This window comes from Podarcis gaigeae (assembly GCF_964106915.1).
Source record: "Podarcis gaigeae genome assembly, chromosome: 1".
Taxonomy (NCBI): Eukaryota; Metazoa; Chordata; class Lepidosauria; order Squamata; family Lacertidae; genus Podarcis; species Podarcis gaigeae.
This window is the reverse complement of record NC_139678.1, coordinates 12,904,241-12,921,671: the sequence shown is the minus strand read 5'-3', so window position 1 is coordinate 12,921,671 and position 17,431 is coordinate 12,904,241.

The window sequence follows — 17,431 nt, the reverse complement described above, 5'->3', positions numbered from 1 at the left end:
GCACTCAACATGGAAGTGTGGCACTCAAAACGGAAGTGTAACTCCCCAAATGGAGCATGTTTGGCTTCCGAAAAAAGTTCGCAAACCGGAACACTTACTTCCAGGTTCGCAGTGTTTGGGTTCCAAGTTGTTTGAGCACCAAGGCATTTGAGAACCAAGGTACCACTGTACTTTAACTCTGCACTGTGTGATGAAGTGTTTTCTTCTTTGGTCCTGAGTCCTCCTACACTCAGCTTCATCAGGTGTCAATAATAATAATAATAATAATAATAATAATAATAATAATAATAATTTATTATTTATAGCCCACCCATCTGGTTGGGTTTCCCAAGCCACTCTGGGCAGCTACCAACAGAATTAAAAGCACAATAAATCATCAAACATTTAAAACTTCCCTAAACAAGGCTGCTTTCAGATGTCTTCTAAAAGTCAGATAGTTGTTTATTTCCTTGACAACTGATGGAAGGGCATTCCATAGGGAGGGAACCACTAAAAGGAGGCCCTCTGCCTGGTTCCCTGCAGCCTCACATCTCACAGTGAGGGAACCGCCAGAAGGCCCTCGGAGCTGGACCTCAGTATCATGTCTGAATGATGGAGGTGGGCTATATTTAGGGCTTTAAAGCTCAACACCAACATTTTGAATTGTGCTCAGAAACATACTGGAAGCCAGTGAAGATCCTTTCGGAGCTGTGTTATATGGTCTCGGCGGCCACTCCCAGTCACCAATCTAGTTGCCGCATTCTGAATTAGTTGTAGTTTCTGCATTATGAGATGGCGTGACCTATTTTTCCAGCACTGTGCATCATTTTACACATATTCATCATATTTCCCCTTTCTTGCCTTTTCCATAAATGTAGACGCACTAGATGTTGTTACCTTTCACTATAGGGGAGTTTTCCCATCCTGCTGATGGTTCTACTTGTCTTTTGTTTCTATCTAAGTATTTTCTACTCTGATTGGTCAAGGCTCTTCAGAATTTCAGGCAAGAGCCTTTCACCTGCTTGAAAATGTAGAGGACTGAGCCTGGGACTTTTTACATGGAAAGCAAGGACTGTTCCACTGAGCTGTATCCATCTTCCAAAGGTGGAAACTTTGCAACCGAGAGTACTTCTACCCAGATTTCACTCTAAAAAGCATGCAGTGCATCCAGTAATAGAAAGCGAGAGAGCAGCTTTTTTGATTCATGGAAGAAACCTCAGGCAACGACATTCAAAGCCAAGTTCTCCAGCCCTCTAAAGACAGTGAGCTCCACTTCATCAATCACTTCTTTTCACCTGAACAATATTTAAGGCTTCCTTTCTTTGGAATTTCCCAAATAACATGTGCCTTTTACACAGAGGTTTCCACTGGCATGTCCTTGGGTGGATCGTTGTCTCCCTCTTGTGTCAAATGGGCAGCAGTACAATCCGTTTCAGCAGAACAGAAGTCATAGAACATGGATAGGCAAACTAAGGCCCGGGGGCCAAATCCGGCCCAATCGCCTTCTAAATCCGGCCCACAGACGGTCTGGGAATCAGCATGTTTTTACATGAGTAGAATGTGTCCTTTTATTTAAAATGCATCTCTGGGTTATTTGTGGGGCATACGGATTCATTCATTTCCCCCCCCAAAAAAAATATAGTCCGGCCCCCCATAAGGGCTGAGGCACAGTGGACCGGCCCCCTGCTGAAAAAGTTTGCTGACCCCTGTCATAGAAGTCAGAAGGGACCTCAAGTCCAATTCCCTAAAATGCAAGAATCTCAGCTAAAGCAGCCATGGCAGATAGCCATCCAACCTCTGCTTAAAACCCTCCAAGGCAGAAGAGTCCACAAACTCCTGAGAGAGTCCATTCCACTGTTGAACAGCTCAAGTCGATAGTGCTTTCTCCAGGGATGCTGCTGCTTAGTCTGAAATGCATCTCTGGTTCTTTCTCCCTTCTTCTGTCACATCTGACCTGCTTAGAGGGGTCAGACAAACAGATAAGTGACAGCACAGGTGCTGAGTAGCGGCCAACATGGAGGAGAGAGCTGTTGTCGTACGTGATGCGCATGATGTCAAGTGCATCATGCACTTCATGCACTGCGTGCGTGATGACCGCCTCGTCGGCCTCTTCCCAATGTAACCTTTGCCCACCAGGCTGCGTTGGTCCTGCACAGCCCATGCCAACATCCTGCCAGGCCTCCTCTGCCCCCTCAAGATGGGGGGGAGGGCTGAGCTGTGTCCCAGTGGACATTGGGGGGTTGTAGAGGCCTCAGCCCCATGGCGTTGGGCACTCCTCTCGCTTTATTGGCCAAGGGAGCCGGCGTACAGCTTCCGGGTAATGTGGCCAGCCTGACTAAGCCACTTCTGGAGAACCAGAGCAGCGCACGGAAACGCTGTTTACCTTCCCGCCAGAACAGTACCTATTTATCTACTTGCACTTTGATGTGCTTTCGAACTGCTAGGTTGGTAGAAGCAGGGACTGAGCAACGGGAGCTCACCCCATCACAGGGATTCAAACCGCCGACCTTCTGATCGGCAAGTCCTAGGCTCTGTGGTTTAACCCACAGCGCCACCTGCGTCCCCATCCCAGTGCTTAATGCCCTTTAAAAGCTGCGTAATGGCCTGATTCTCACCTCATTCTGTACTTCTGCAGCTTGGCTTCACAGTACACACATAGCATTACTACTAATGATGGGATAGGTGACTTTTTTCCCTATAGAAGATTGCATTACCTTTTTAGGTTATTATTATTATTATTATTAATTTATACCCCGCCCATCTGGCTGGGTTTCCCCAGCCACTCTGGGTGGCTTCCAACAAAAGATTAAAAATACATTAAAACATCAGTCATTAAAAACTTCCCTAAACAGGGCTGCCTTCAGATGTCTTCTAAAAGTCAGATAGTTGTTTATTTCCTTGACACTAGTTTAGTTGCTACATTCTGGATTAGTAATAGTTTCCATTTTATGAGATGGCATTACCTATGTACTGGGAGCCAATGCAGGTTTTTCAAGACCGGCGTTATGTGGTCTCGGCGACTGCTCCCAGTCACCAGTCTAGCCGTTGCATTCTGGATTAGTTGTAGTTTAGGTAATTTACTGCAACCCTACTCTGGCGGTGGGTGGAATAGGAGCTAGCAGTGGGCAGGACAAAAGCCAAAAGTGGGGGGAGCTCCCATTTTTTCCTGTCTGTCTCTTAATTCAATGCCCCCCTCTCTCTCCAACATGAAATACCATAATGCCAAGGGCTGCATGAAATTAACCAATCCTGCCATTGGTGCTTAGGCTCCTCACCCCAGCTGCAACTATGGATGGAACTAGGTCAAGGGAACGGAAGTTTTGGAACCGACAACTTTTCCATTTTCCTAACATCTTCTCTCAATCACCCTACAACGTCCTTTCTGATTCCCCTGTAGCAGGCAGCCCTGAATGTCAATGAGTGGCAGCTATCTGCTATTATAACATATCTCTGACCTTGGGAGAGATGCCTAATCCATATTCATTACGCCATTTAATTCCATCATTAGCTGCTCTGTATACCTAATTTATCACCCTAACCATGTCAGCCATAACTATCATCAAAGAAGAGGACCTTTCAGTTTCTCCTCCCACATATTCAAAGTATATATAGTCATAACATAAGACACCCATTCTGCAACTACTTTAAAGTGTACTGACTGCTAAAGGTTTTTTTTAAAAAAACAAACAAACGGAAATGCAGTTTTCAAATAAGTAATTAAATTCTCCCTGTTCCATTGCTGGTTGTCCAACTTACTACATGTTTAACTAGAGTTTAGATTCATATGTTAACTTACACCATTGACATGTGGTCTAGCTAGACCAGAAATCTGGAACATCAAGTCAATGTACCGATTGTGGTCCTCCAAGTCTCCCTACTTTGCCCTTGGAAGACTCCCCAGGCTGGACCCCCTCACCCCAGGCTGCAGCCCATCTTTGGTCCTGCTCCACCTGCTCTTTGAGTGTTTTTACCTGGCAGGAATATGTCCTTGAACTATGCTCATGTGGGACATTATTTCATTCAAACCAACAATTCATGTTTTGCCAGATAGGCACGTGAAGGTGCTGAGGCTCACAGAGCTTCCCTATAATTTGCTAGAGAGAACCCTGGGAGATCACTTCCTTTGTTTGCCTTAGCAGGAAGCTGTAACACTGCAGCCTGGGCAGCCTCCTCTTTCTTCATCATGCTTCCAAGCTGAAATCAGGAGCTCAGGCGCCATTTTTGAACTTACATTTTGTACTTTTGTAACTTGGATAATCGTTATAAACCTGCCTTCATTTCGCTACTGTAATTGCAGCCTCAAGACCTAGATTATGTAAGTAAATACTACTTTTATTTCTTCACAAAACAATGTGTTTGTGATTGTGGTTTTAAGGGGGAGGAAAGGGGTATACCAGGAAAATCCAGCCTTCCTTAGAGCATCCTGGTTTATTGTTTCTAGAAGGTTAAATAGAACTTGTCTTAGCTTCCAAGTTTTAGCTGCTGATCTCACTCACATGAGCAAGGAAAGATGATAACTAACCAATATGTTCTTTCCCAGTGTCTAAATCCATTCCTATAGATCATGCCTCTTGCTTCCCTGGATGGAGGGTGGAAATATGGTGTGAGAGAAAGTAAAAAAAACAAACCTCTGACTTCTCTATGGCTGGAATCTACCTACTGTACAACCAGTGCCCTGTCCACAGCAACTTTTGCCTCTGCCCCCTCCCCCTTCACTTTGGTCTTAACCATCTCTGGCACATGACCCACCAAATGTTGTCCATGAAAGCATGCTGTTCTCAGGCTGCCAAAGGTTCCTCAACCCTAATCTAGTGCAACTTCCTGTGTCCCACACTGGCCAACCAGATGTCTCTGAGAAGCTCACAAGCAGAGCAGGGAGGCAAATAGCCTTTTCTTCCTATTCATTCCCCGCAACCAGTATTCAGAGGCATATTGCCTCAATTCCAGGAAGTGTCATCCAAGCAACACAACTAGAAGGAGAGAGTCCTTTCAAGAGGCAGGGGGTGCCTTTCTCCTGACCAGTTATGACCCAGGTGGATTTAATCCTCCTACTCATGGATGCAAAGTGATTTGTCACAATTTTTCTTAGTACTGTTTGAGGTAGTGCATGGTTACACTGGTTGTCTGGCATGAATGGTGAGTGAGATTGGGTGAGGGGCTGTATGCATGTTGTGCTGATCGAACTTTTGCATTATACTGCCTTCTTGTGCTCTGATTTTATTTGTTTTTATATAATGTTTATGAATATGGAAATTGTTTATAGATCTTGTTAGTGAATGAGTACTTTCGGTGTGTGGGTGTGTGTGTGTGTGTGTGTGTGTGTGTGTGTATACACATATTGGCTTATATATTTATCTTTTGTAAATTGCTTCAAGTTATTTCACATAGGAAGCGGTCTCTAAATGGAAATTATCATCATCAACTTTGATGATGGTGGGTTCTGACAAAAATGGCGTTGAAATGTAACCACTGGGGGGGAAAGAAACTCAAGAGAGCAGGTATGCTCAGAGGAACGCAGAGGTTTGCAGAAGGGCAAAAAATATTAAACCCCCTCTTACCATACGTCCAAGTTTTCCGGACATTTTGCCGATTTGCCAAAAATCTGCCCGGCTGCCATTTTCCTACCCAATTCCCATACGTGTCGGGGAAAACCCAGAAACATGGTAGCCCTAATTTAAGGGCTGCCAGAAAAGCCAACCTATTGGGGTTTGAATATTCTCAGTGGCAATAGCAACTTGCCAGTTGGAAAAGAAAAATGGGAAAGTGAATGGAGCAAAGAACTAGTCACCCAGCGAGCTTCATGGCAGCCGTGCCAGATTACCAAATAGGTAGAATAGGCACCGGCCAATGGGCCGCATGCCCTTTAGGGGCCCCACAACAAAAGATTGTTGATTTGATTTTGAAAGAAAATTACAACCAAGCTTTCTTAGTTTTAGGAGATAAAATAGGAGAGGGCACCCAAGATTTTGACTGCCTAGGGGCCTCCACAGAGTTTAATCTGGCACTCTATGGCAGAGAGAGGGTATGATCCTGCGTCTCCCAATTCTAGGCCACATTCACACAATACATTTAAACAGTGCTTTTTTCTAATAAAAAAAAGTTTAGGGGTACTATCATTTTCCTACTCATATTTAAATACTGCCCCTCGATGAGGCCAAACTTAGATTCACAAAATGTTTAGGGGTATGCATACCCCTGTGTCCCCCCAGAAGAAAAAGCACTGGATATAACAGTTGTAACAGCCAATCCTTCTTTTTACTGGGAACTCTGTAAAGTACAGCTCTGTCGGGGCAATAGGTATCTCCTAACAGTTCTCAGCACCCTCAAGAAACTACAGCTCCCAGAATTCTTTGGGGGAAGCCATTTACTGTTTAAAGTGCTTTAAATTTATGGTGTGAATGTGGCCCTAGTCCAGTACTCTTAACAAGCGCTCTTAAATATAATGGGTTTGAGTGGTTGTTGTCGTTTGCAACTTAATCTTTCATATGTCCAAAGAGCAGTGTTTTGGACTTTTGGAAGGCGGCGGCAGCAGCACGGGCTTTATAGAAGTGAGATTGAAGAAAGCCAATTGTTGTACCTTGCAGAAGCCACTAGGTAGCACCAGAAGGAAACAAAATTCACAGGGTCCTTAAAATAATCTTTGCTGGAGCAGGAGCCTGACACTTAAGAACAGACTAGTGAGTCTGCTGGTGGGAGCTGTGGGGAGACCCCTATTCCCCTCCCAGAGCTATGATTCCAATGTTTTCTGGGAAGAGGGAATGATGGTTAAGGCGCTGTGGAAATATTATGGGGATAGGCAGGAGGGGAATAGTGGCCTCCTAAGTCCCATGGGCTGCAAGAAGATCAAACCTCTCCATTCTTAAGGAAATCAGCCCTGAGTGCTCACTGGAAGGACAGATCGTGAAGCTGAGGCTCCAATACTTTGCCCACCTCATGAGAAGAGAAGACTCCCTGGAAAAGACCTTGATGTTGGGAAAGATGGAGGGCACAAGGAGAAGGGGACGACAGAGGACGAGATGGTTAGATAGTGTTCCCGAAGCTACCAGCATGTGTTTGACCAAACTGCAGGAGGCAGTGGAAGACAGAAGTGCCTGGCGTGCTCTGGTCCATGGGTCACGAAGAGTCGGACACGACTAAATGACTAAACAACAACAAACACATCTCAGCACCCTTGACAAACTACATCTCCCAGAATTCTTTGGGGGAAGCCATGACTGAAGTGCTCTCATAGCCCTTTAAATGTATGGAGTGACCAGTGTGTTTGTGTGTCTGTGTGTGTTGGTTTTGTTCACTTCCCACTATTTATTTATTTTAATCTCATTTATGTACCACCTTTTCTTCCAAGGAGCTCAAAGCAGTGCCCATGGTTCTCCTCCTCCCCATTTCATCCTTACAATGTTTATTCCCTCCCTTGTTCCTGATGTAGATCTTCAATCACCCCTGGCTGGGAAGGGGAGCCATTTTGCGGTTCGCCTCAGTCGCCAAAATGTCTTGGGCTGGTCCTGGCCAGCCTTTCTTAAGGATGACATTGTTCTAACTCTCGCAAAGTAGGAGTCCATTAAAAAAAGAAAGAAAGAATAAATGCTATATTTTATGGGGGTAGAAACAGGTTGTGTCTGGAACATTGGTATTTGTGTATAGTGTCCCTGGGAATCTGCCAACCAGGAAAGGAAATTCAAAAGCTGTTCCCCATTAACGTTTTTCATTCTGCGGAATGATTCAATTATGTCCAAATCTGGTTGGCGGAACCAGAAAATGGCAACAGGCAGCTGCCTTGTGTCAAGAGGCCAGATTCTGATCCTGGAAAGGGCCTGCCAGCTGCAGCTGTGAAACTGCTGGCTTGTGCGTTGCAAATTGGCCTCTAATTTACACCACGGGATGGGAAAGCGCCTAGCTCAGCTACCATCTGTACTGTGTAAGTGGGGATTAATCCATTCGGAAAACCCTGGATCCCAGATGTATCTGATGCAGCAGCTGAGAGCCTGTGATGAGATCCCAGGTGGCTGATGAAGTCTTTGCCTAGAGGAAAAAGTCCCTTTTTTTTAATCAAGGCAGTGCTCATCAATGGGGGAGTCACAACTGTGGCAATGAGTCATCTATAGAAAGCGTTTTGAGTGTGCAGAAGTTTTTTCCCTCCCAAGTGCTATCTTTAAGACCCAGCTGTGATGGTAATAGCTGGCCAGCTAATATAATAATTTCTAGATCTCACAAGCGAAATGGAAAGATGAGAGGAGGGGGGAGATAGGCTTTTGTGTCGTTCATAATGATAGGATTTGAACCCAGATGTCTCACATTCGTTCAGCAAGCTTTTTGCTGGGCTGCGACAGTGATTTATGCAAAACTGGCAAACTACGCAATTTCATAGGTGAGGCAAAGTTGCATAGGCATTCCTCCTTTGCTTCTGCCCATCAGCTTGGCTTTCCTTTATTATACTGCAGAAGCAAAACTCTGGCCCGAGGGCCTAATGAGGTCGACCAGGCGACCCAGTTTGGCCCACAAAACAATTTCAGCCAAACCATGCCCATGTCAGGTGTGGGGAACACGAAGACACAGCGAGGCCAAAGGGATTCACATTGCAAGCCCCAACATCAGCTGATTATCTGTGCAAACAAAGACGGGTCACCTAATATCACTGTGATGTTGGATGATGTGATGTGAGATGATGGGCCATATAGTAAAGGTAAAGGGACCCCTGACCATTAGGTCCAGTCGTGACCATCTCGCTTTATTGGCCAAGGGAGCCGGCGTACAGCTTCTGAGTCATGTGGCCAGCATGACTAAGCCACTTCTGGCAAACCAGAGCAGCACACGGAAACGCCGTTTACCTTCCCGCCGGAGCAGTACCTATTTATCTACTTGCACTTTGACGTGCTTTTGAACTGCTAGGTTGGCAGGAGCAGGGACCGAGCAACGGGAGCTCACCCCGTCGCGGGATTCGAACCACCGACATTCTGATCAGCAAGTCCTAGGCTCTGTGGTTTAACCCACAGTGCCACCCGCATCTCTAATGGGCCATATATCAAACTTCAAAGGAAAATAGATGTAAGATCAGCTGTTTAAAACCAGTATCATAGGAGCCATCTCCTAGGGACCGAGGTCCCTTCAGCTCCCCCAATATAATATTTGGGGGGCCGGGCACCCCTAAAGTTGGTGGCCATTGCCATTCAAATTGTGTGTGTGCACCACGTAATGTGATTGATTATGTGGGGAGGGGCTTACCTGCCCACCCCCCGAGTATTTTATTCAAGTTGGCACCCCTGACCAATATACATAATGAAATTGAATCTCAGGTTGAAGAAGGCTGCCTTCTGCGGTCAGTCTTTGAGGGTGGCTGAAATATACTCAGAGTCGCAAAGTGATTTCATGCTCTTTATTCAGCTCATAGTGGTGAGGAGAAATGAATGGAAGTCCCCTCAAAGTATCTGCTTTATATACATTATTTACACAATGGGCTGCACATGATTGGCTAATTCTGGAATTCTACTGTAAGCCAATCAGGTTGTGGATTCACTTCTATCTGGAGCATGATTGGGTGGTTCCTGCCAACCAATCATACTGTTGCATTGTTCTAAGGCCAATCAGACTGCTGTATTCTGAATCCTATTGTTCTAGGACCAATCAGACTGCTGCCTTTTGGATCCTATTGTTCTAGGACCAATCAGACTGCTGCAGTTTGGATCCTATTCAATTCAGTACATAACAGTGGCATTGCCTCATGTGCTGCTTCCACACGTCTTGTGACCAAATGATGTTTGCCCTGACCGCCCCCTCCCCCAACATAACAATGGAGCTACACCTATGAGTCCAACTGGCTGCAGAACAGGCAAGGAAGACCACAGTTGGCCATGAGGTGCAGAGGCAGCAAACAAACCCAAGTTGCTGCAATGTCTGGTTCCTAGGTCGCAGTTCCTTATTCCTAGATGCTGGTTCCTTCTTCAACACAGAGATGAAGTTTGTATGCTCTGAACCACAAAGTAGCCTGTGGGCTACTCCAGGTCGTACATTGTGATGGCCTGGGAATCCGATTCAGAGGCTGAACCGGAGGAATCCCAGGCTGCACAGGAGTCCCCACCTCCAGGGCCGGCTGAACTGGGGCAGGGCCTTGATCCTGAAGCACCTGTATCTGTGTCGGATCCTCAGGAGCAGGCACCAGGTGAATCCACTCTGGCTCCAGAGGTGGTTGAGGACTCAGTGCCTACAGGTGAGTCTCCCCCTGGGCCCAGTAACCCTTCAGCCTCTCCTGAACTGCAGAGGCTGAGGGCAGAGAGGCAAAGGGAACTGGTTTCTCCCAGGAGGAGTGCTCGCCTTAAGGCCAGGGGAGGCGGGTCTCCTAGGGGCCGGGACAGCCCCTGGCCTCAGAGAAGATAAAGGCCAGTCAGCCCGGTCCCAGGTTGCGGAAGCAACGTCGTTGTTGAGTACCTGTTCCTGCCCGGACCCAGACCTGACCCTCCAGTGTTCCTGTCCCCGCCCGGCTTCCGGCTTCGGACCTCACCCCGCTCCTTGTGAACTGTTTCCAGGCTAGTGACCCAGGACCGGACTTTGACTACGCCAACGGTAACCTTCCCCCCGGGACCAGCACATACATCCTCTGTGGCGTCAGTGGTCTCTCCAGCCCAAAGTATTATTTTTGTGGAGCAAGCATTCACACATGTTGCCCCCAAATTGCACTCAGGAATAAGGAACTATGCATTTGCAACCTGAAATAAGCTTTGGGTCACCTCAGATCACAGACCCACATCATTGGGAGGTTGTGCCCCATGAGATGTCCCCCCGCGTTGTCTCCCTTCCAAGTGCTTCTTTTGGACAAATTGCTCACAAGCTTGTGGCACAGGAGGTCAGTGTATCTGGCTGTTAACCAGTTGGCTGCGGGCAGGATTCTTGAATTGCAGGGGGTTGGGATGGATGACCCTTGAGGTCCCTTCCAACTCTACAATTCTATGATTCTATTCTTCTATGACTGGCAAGAGAGCCAGTGTGGTGTAGTGGTTAAGAGCAGTAGATTTGTAATCTGGTGAACCGGGTTCGCGTCTCCATATGCAGCTGCTGGGTGACCTTGGGCTAGTCAGACTTCTTTGAAGTCGCTCAGCCCCACTCACCTCACAGAGTGTTTGTTGTGGGGGAGGAAGGGAAAGGAGAATGTTAGCCGCTTTGAGACTCCTTCGGGTAGTGATAAAGCGGGATATCAAATCCAAACTACTACTACTACTACTACTACTACTCTTGTTGTTGTTGTTGTTGTTGTTGTTGTTGTTGTTGTTGTTGTTGTTCTTCTTCTTCTTCTTCTTCTTCTTCTTCTTCTTCTTCTTCTTCTTCTTCTTCGATGCTGCTGTGGCCCTCAGACACTGCCTAGCCTGGCAGACCATTGACACTTCATCTACCCTAAGCAGCCAGATGGGCGGGATATAAATTTTATTTCTTAATTAATAGGTACAGTCATACCTCAGGATAAATACGCTTCAGGATAAGGATTTTCGGGTTGCGCTCTGCGGCACCCCGGAAGTAACAGAGTGCATTACTTCCGGGTTTCGCCACTCGTGCATGCGCAGACGGTCAATATGACATCACGTGCATGCGAGGAAGCAGCAAGATGCCACCCCCGCATGCGCAGATGCGCTGTCATGTCTTACGTTCCGTTCGGGATGCGAATGGGGCTCTGGAACAGATCCTGTTAGTATCCCGAGGTACCACTGTAATAATTAATGGATGTTGTCAGCTTAATGGACAGGCTTAACTTTTGAACCAGATAATTTTAACATTTTAACCAGAAATGCAATACCTGCGGCCGGAGAGAATTCTGGGATGGTTCGAATGGGGCAGCCACAGAAGGGCCTAATCATTTGCTGGTGCCAGGAGATATAACCTTCAGTTGCTTATCCAGGCTACTTTGAAGGAACTCTGAACGAGGAAACAATTTCAAGACAAACAACGCTGACATTGTTTCCCAGTTCCCAGTTCCTACTCCCCGGGGTGGCCACTTTCTTGTGCTGGGTGGAGGCTGGGGAGAAAACAATACATTGCTGAGCCTTCAAACCCAACCTTACTTTATTGCAACATAAGTGTAAACGGAGGGGAAAGTCCTACTGCAAAAAGATTCCAGTGTTGCAAAAGGTTGGTCTATATGACCCTCATGGTCCCTTCTATGATTCTACATTTGTGAGAATATTTCCATTAGAACACACCCTCTTTAGGAAACATACATATCACAGACTATTTAGTCTCTAGCCAACCACTTTCTACAGTGGTACCTTGGGTTAAGAACTTAATTCGTTCTGGAGGTCTGTTCTTAACCTGAAACTGTTCTTAACCTGAGGTACCACTTTAGCTAATGGGGCCTCCCGCTACCGCCACCGCGCGATTTCTGTTCTCATCCTGAAGCAAAGTTCTTAACCCGAGGTACTATTTATGGGTTAGCGGAGTCTGTAACCTGAAGCGTCTGTAACCTGAGGTATCACTGTACAACCAACTGTCAGCCCTGTACAGTGGTACCTTGGATTACATAAGCTTCAGGTTACAGACTCCGCTAACCCAGAAATAGTACCTCAGGGTAAGAACTTTGCTTCAGGATGAGAACCAAACTTGTGCTCCGGCGGCGCAGCGGCAGCAGGATGCCCAATTAGCTAAAGTGGTCTTCAGGTTAAGAACAGTTTCAGGTTAAGAACGGACCTCCAGAATGAATTAAGTACTTAACCCGAGGTACCACCGTACTGCACCATCTCTCATCCAACCATAGTCCTTGAAGGCACTTACTCAACCCAGATTTTTTCCATGCATGCAAAGACCTCCTAACACCTTATTTGGAGTTGTTCCTCGCTCTAACAATCAGTCTTACGTTCCTCCTAAACTGATTCTTGCCAGTTTTGGTAGGCAGGTCTCACTCTTACGCAGTGACACTGGCCTCACGGATAAAGGGTTTCACAGAATATCAGCTGCAAGAAGAAATTCTATTGCCAAAAGGTTTCTCCTTATATTCAACCAAAATCTACCCTCCCCTGACTTAAACTTATTTGTTTCGATTTCAACCCAACATACACAGGTTTGTGTGCAATTCTGCCCAGCATACACACGTTTGGGGTGCTATTTACATGAATATACGCACTTTTAGGTATGCTTTACCCTGGTAAAGTCGTTTTTGTACACATTACACAGCTAGGGAACTGCATTGCAGAATGAATTCTGAAAAGTGAAAATTTTGAATGGCAGCTTTCAGTTTGATCATTTTGCCTTTGCAGCCAAATTGAATTGAATTTCTCCCCATCCCTACCCAAACCAGACAGGCAGACCAGTTGAGAGTCCTGGGAAACAGCCTAAAATTGCTTGCTGTGAATTTATCATTCCTGGTAGCTGGAGCTCCTCTATCTCTTCCTCAAGCAGGATAAGAGAGGCTGTCATCTCCATGTGGTTTCCCCTAGGAAATGAGCACAACCTTTTTTGTTTAGTTTTAAATTCCAGTGACCCCGCGAGCTAAGAATAACTGGAGCAGCAGAACGAGACGGGCCTCGCTGAGCTGTTTGCTTTGTGAATCTTCGCTCAGAGCATGTGTGCGCAGGTTCGCATCTCATTACGAAAACTATGTCCTTATGAAACCTCAGGCAAGACATCTTGGGGCAGAACAAGAAATGTCTTCCTGAAGGATGATTCTATTTTGCAGTTCAGTCAGCAAGTAAGATGGCAAATGCTGCTGTTTCTGCTACACAGATGATTTCTTGTTAATCTTCAGCTCAATAAGGCAAACGCCACCCACTCTCCTCGGCACAGCTCCTGAGCAAAAAGATGGGTTTTTTAGCTGCATTTGACTTAAATGCAGTTTTCAACCTTTTTGAGTCTATGCCTCCCTTGACCAACTACATTTCTTCTGCAGCTCCCCTGTGGGGCTCAGGAGCCCAGTTATGCCACCCCCCTGCCTGCAGAGCCTGCAGCCCCTCACCCAGGGCCGGATTTAGGTTGGATGAGGCCCTAAGCTACTGAAGGTAATGGGGCCCTTTATATGTCCAGCTGTCCTTTGTCACTGTTTTTTTGTTGAATATATGCTATATGGTAATTTATGGACCTAATAAATTTTCACATGCAGAACGTAGGCACTCTATACAAATGAACAAACCAGTGATATTTTAGGGAGCAGCACCGCAACCCCATAGTTTCTTTTGACTGGACTTCACCGTCCAGGGGTACTTCACCTTCACCTTTTAACCTAAGAGTATGCTCCACTGATCTCAATTGGGACATTGAGCAGAGATGGGGAGGATTGCACTATGAGCAGGATCCCACCCTGATGGGTGAGTCCTCCATGATGTTGGTTAATCCCCCTTTTAAGCCTGTCTAAACTAATAATAGGTAGATGGAGTCCTTTACCTTTACCTTTAGTACCCGCCAATAGATGGCAAGGTTAGTGTTATCTACTGAAGTTCTCACCCTGGGCCAGCAGGGGGATACTGAAGATAGTTTTCACTCAGGTCCACATATGCAAATAAGGAATTGAAAGTGACATTCAGTGATTGGATAGTTACAGAAAGTTGTTACTGTTGCTTTGTAGTTGAGCTCTATATAAGCAGGCTGGCTGAACCCTTCAGCCCAGTTCTGTTCTGGCTTGTGAATAAACAAGAGCTGTTTGAAGAATCGCTGTGTCGTCTGATATGTTCACCCACAACTTTACAGGTAGGGAGAATGCACACAATGAACCAGGCACAGGAAATCCTGTTTGCTCCCCTGCTTTCTGATGCCACGAGACTTTTGGGTGTTTATGCTGCAAAAGACTGACACGGCTACTCCTCTGGAAGTAAATTAATGGTGACCTTAAGGTTGCCAACTTGAACCCACTCGCCCGCCAATCTCCGACACGGTTGCTATGCCTTTGACAACAGGGACGCAAGTAGCAGCTGGACATATTCCTTGTACAGGCAAAGCTTCATGCATTAGCAAAAGGGCAGAAACATCATTAACCAAAGTACATTACACTGAATGCACCCGGAGAGGGGAGTTGCACCAATCCTCCTCAGTCCCACTGATTTGTCAAAGAGGCTGTGCAAAACTTCAGCTTCCCTTCTGCTTTACTGAGCTAACGGCAACTAATGGGGGAAGCAGGGAGAGGGATTTAGAGCTGGGAAAATGCAAAGCAAGAACATTTTAAACACCCTCTCCCACAACGCCTCTTCTGCAGCCTTCGAAGCAGCCCTGTGAGTCTGCAAACGGCTATTGAACTAAAAACCCGCAGAGTTCCTGATCTCTAACCTCCAGCCCTGTATCTTAAGTTTGCTCTGAAAAGGGGCACCCCAGGCCTATCAGCTTGTCTGGCGGCTCCAGCCCAGGTGCAAACAAATCCTTTATAGGCGGGGACAAAGAGATAAGGCATGGAAATTGCACATTCCAGTACAGAGCAAAGAGAGCTGGGATTGTGAATTCGGGTGCAAACAGAGATGCGTCAGTGGCACCACCCCAGGATCGGGCCAGTTATGAAGGTGACTCAGAGAGGATGGTTGAGTCATGGTTCCTGTTTGGTGTGGGGGACTAGAAAAGCAGTAGGCAAGCAGGTTGCGGAAAAATTCGCTGCATTAGAGGGTTTCCCCCAACTCTTTGGTTTAATTTCAAACTAGGGTCTCCTCCAGATTGTCAAGCCTTTTGCAGGAGGGATCCAGTCGCATACAGGAAATGTAGGCTTGTGCAGTGAAAGTGGATTAAAGTTGTTGTTGTTTGGTCGTTTAGTCATGTCCGACTCTTCGTGACCCCATGGACCAGAGCACGCCAGGCACTCCTGTCTTCCACTGCCTCCCGCAGTTTGGTCAAACTCATGCTGGTAGCTTCGAGAACACTATCCAACCACCTCATCCTCTGTCGTCCCCTTCTCCTTGTGCCCCCCATCTTTCCGAACTTCAGGGTCTTTTCCAGGGAGTCTTCTCTTCTCATAAGGTGGCCAAAGTATTGGAGCCTCAGCTTCAGGATCTGTCCTTCCAGTGAGCACTCAGGGCTGATTTCCTTAAGAATGGATAGGTTAGATCTTCTTGCAGTCCATGGGACTCTCAAGAGTCTCCTCCAGCACCATAATTCAAAAGCATCAATTCTTCGGTGATCAGCCTTCTTTATGGTCCAGCTCTCACTTCCGGATTAAAGTACTCAGGTGCAACAAACCCACTTCAAAAGATGGTCAAAAACACGAGACGTTTTGCAGAGTGAAAGGGAAATGCACTAAAAAGTGTGGGATTAACCATTCTCCAATAGAAGATGTATAATAAGCAGATCAGAATAAATGAATGCTCACAAACAAATCACAATGAACACTCAATAAAGGCTGGAGTAGGGTTGCTTGCCGGACACGGGTGGCGCTGTGGGTTAAACCACAGAGCCTAGGACTTGCTGATCAGAAGGTCGGCGGTTCGAATCCTCACGACGGGGTGAGCTCCCATTGCTTGGTCCCTGCTCCTGCCAACCTAGCAGTTTGAAAGCACGTCAAAGTGCAAGTAGATAAATAGGTACCACACCAGTGTGAAGGTAAACGGCGTTTCCATATGCTGCTCTAGTTCGCCAGATGCAGCTTAGTCATGCTGGCCACATGACCCGGAAGGTGTACGCCGGCTCCCTCAGCCAATAAAGCGAGATGAGCAAGATGAGCGCCGCAACCCCAGAGTCGCCCTTCCCGCTAGAGCGGTACCTATTTATCTACTTGCACTTTGACGTGCTTTCGAACTGCTAGGTTGGCAGGAGCAGGGACTGAGCAACGGACACTCACCCTGTCGTGGGGATTCGAACCGCTGACCTTCTGATCGGCAAGTCCTAGGCTCTGTGATTTAACCCGCAGCGCCAGCCGCATCCCTTCACTTTATACTGTGCGGCTCCATATAATGCATTTTCCCATGTCTCTAACACCACAGTTCCACTACTAATAGCAGTTTTTTTTCTTTTTTTAAATATAATTTTAATTAATTTTTGCACAAATTTTCCAACATAACAACTCCAAAGCAACATCACAAATCTTTGGCTATCACAGCCTAAGACTTGCTTCAACCCCTTCTAATGGTTTTCTAAATTTCTTTGTGGTTTTGTGTTTTATTACTATGCTTATTGCTATAAACCCAAGTTTTTCTTAGTCCTTTTCACAATAATTTATAAAGTCCTCCTCACAGAACTTCTTGTAACAGTAATAGTAGTTTTTTTAGCCCCTTCTCTTTTGTCAGCTCGTGGGTGAAGGAAACTGCCCTCAAGTTGGGTGGAAGCCATGAGTCACAGTATTCTCGCAGCCGTGCCAACAGCTGCTGCACTTACTGCACGAGTCTTGCCTAATCCCAGCTAAGCCGTGAGATCATCATTTCCACATAAGCTTACATGTTTATTCACTAAAACCTTTTGTTCTCACTTCCCTTTTCTCTCTCTCTCCCCCACCCCCATGACCAAAAAGAATTTGGGCAGATAGATACCAGTGGTACCTTGGTTTAAGAACTTAATTCGTTCTGGAGGTCCGTTCTTA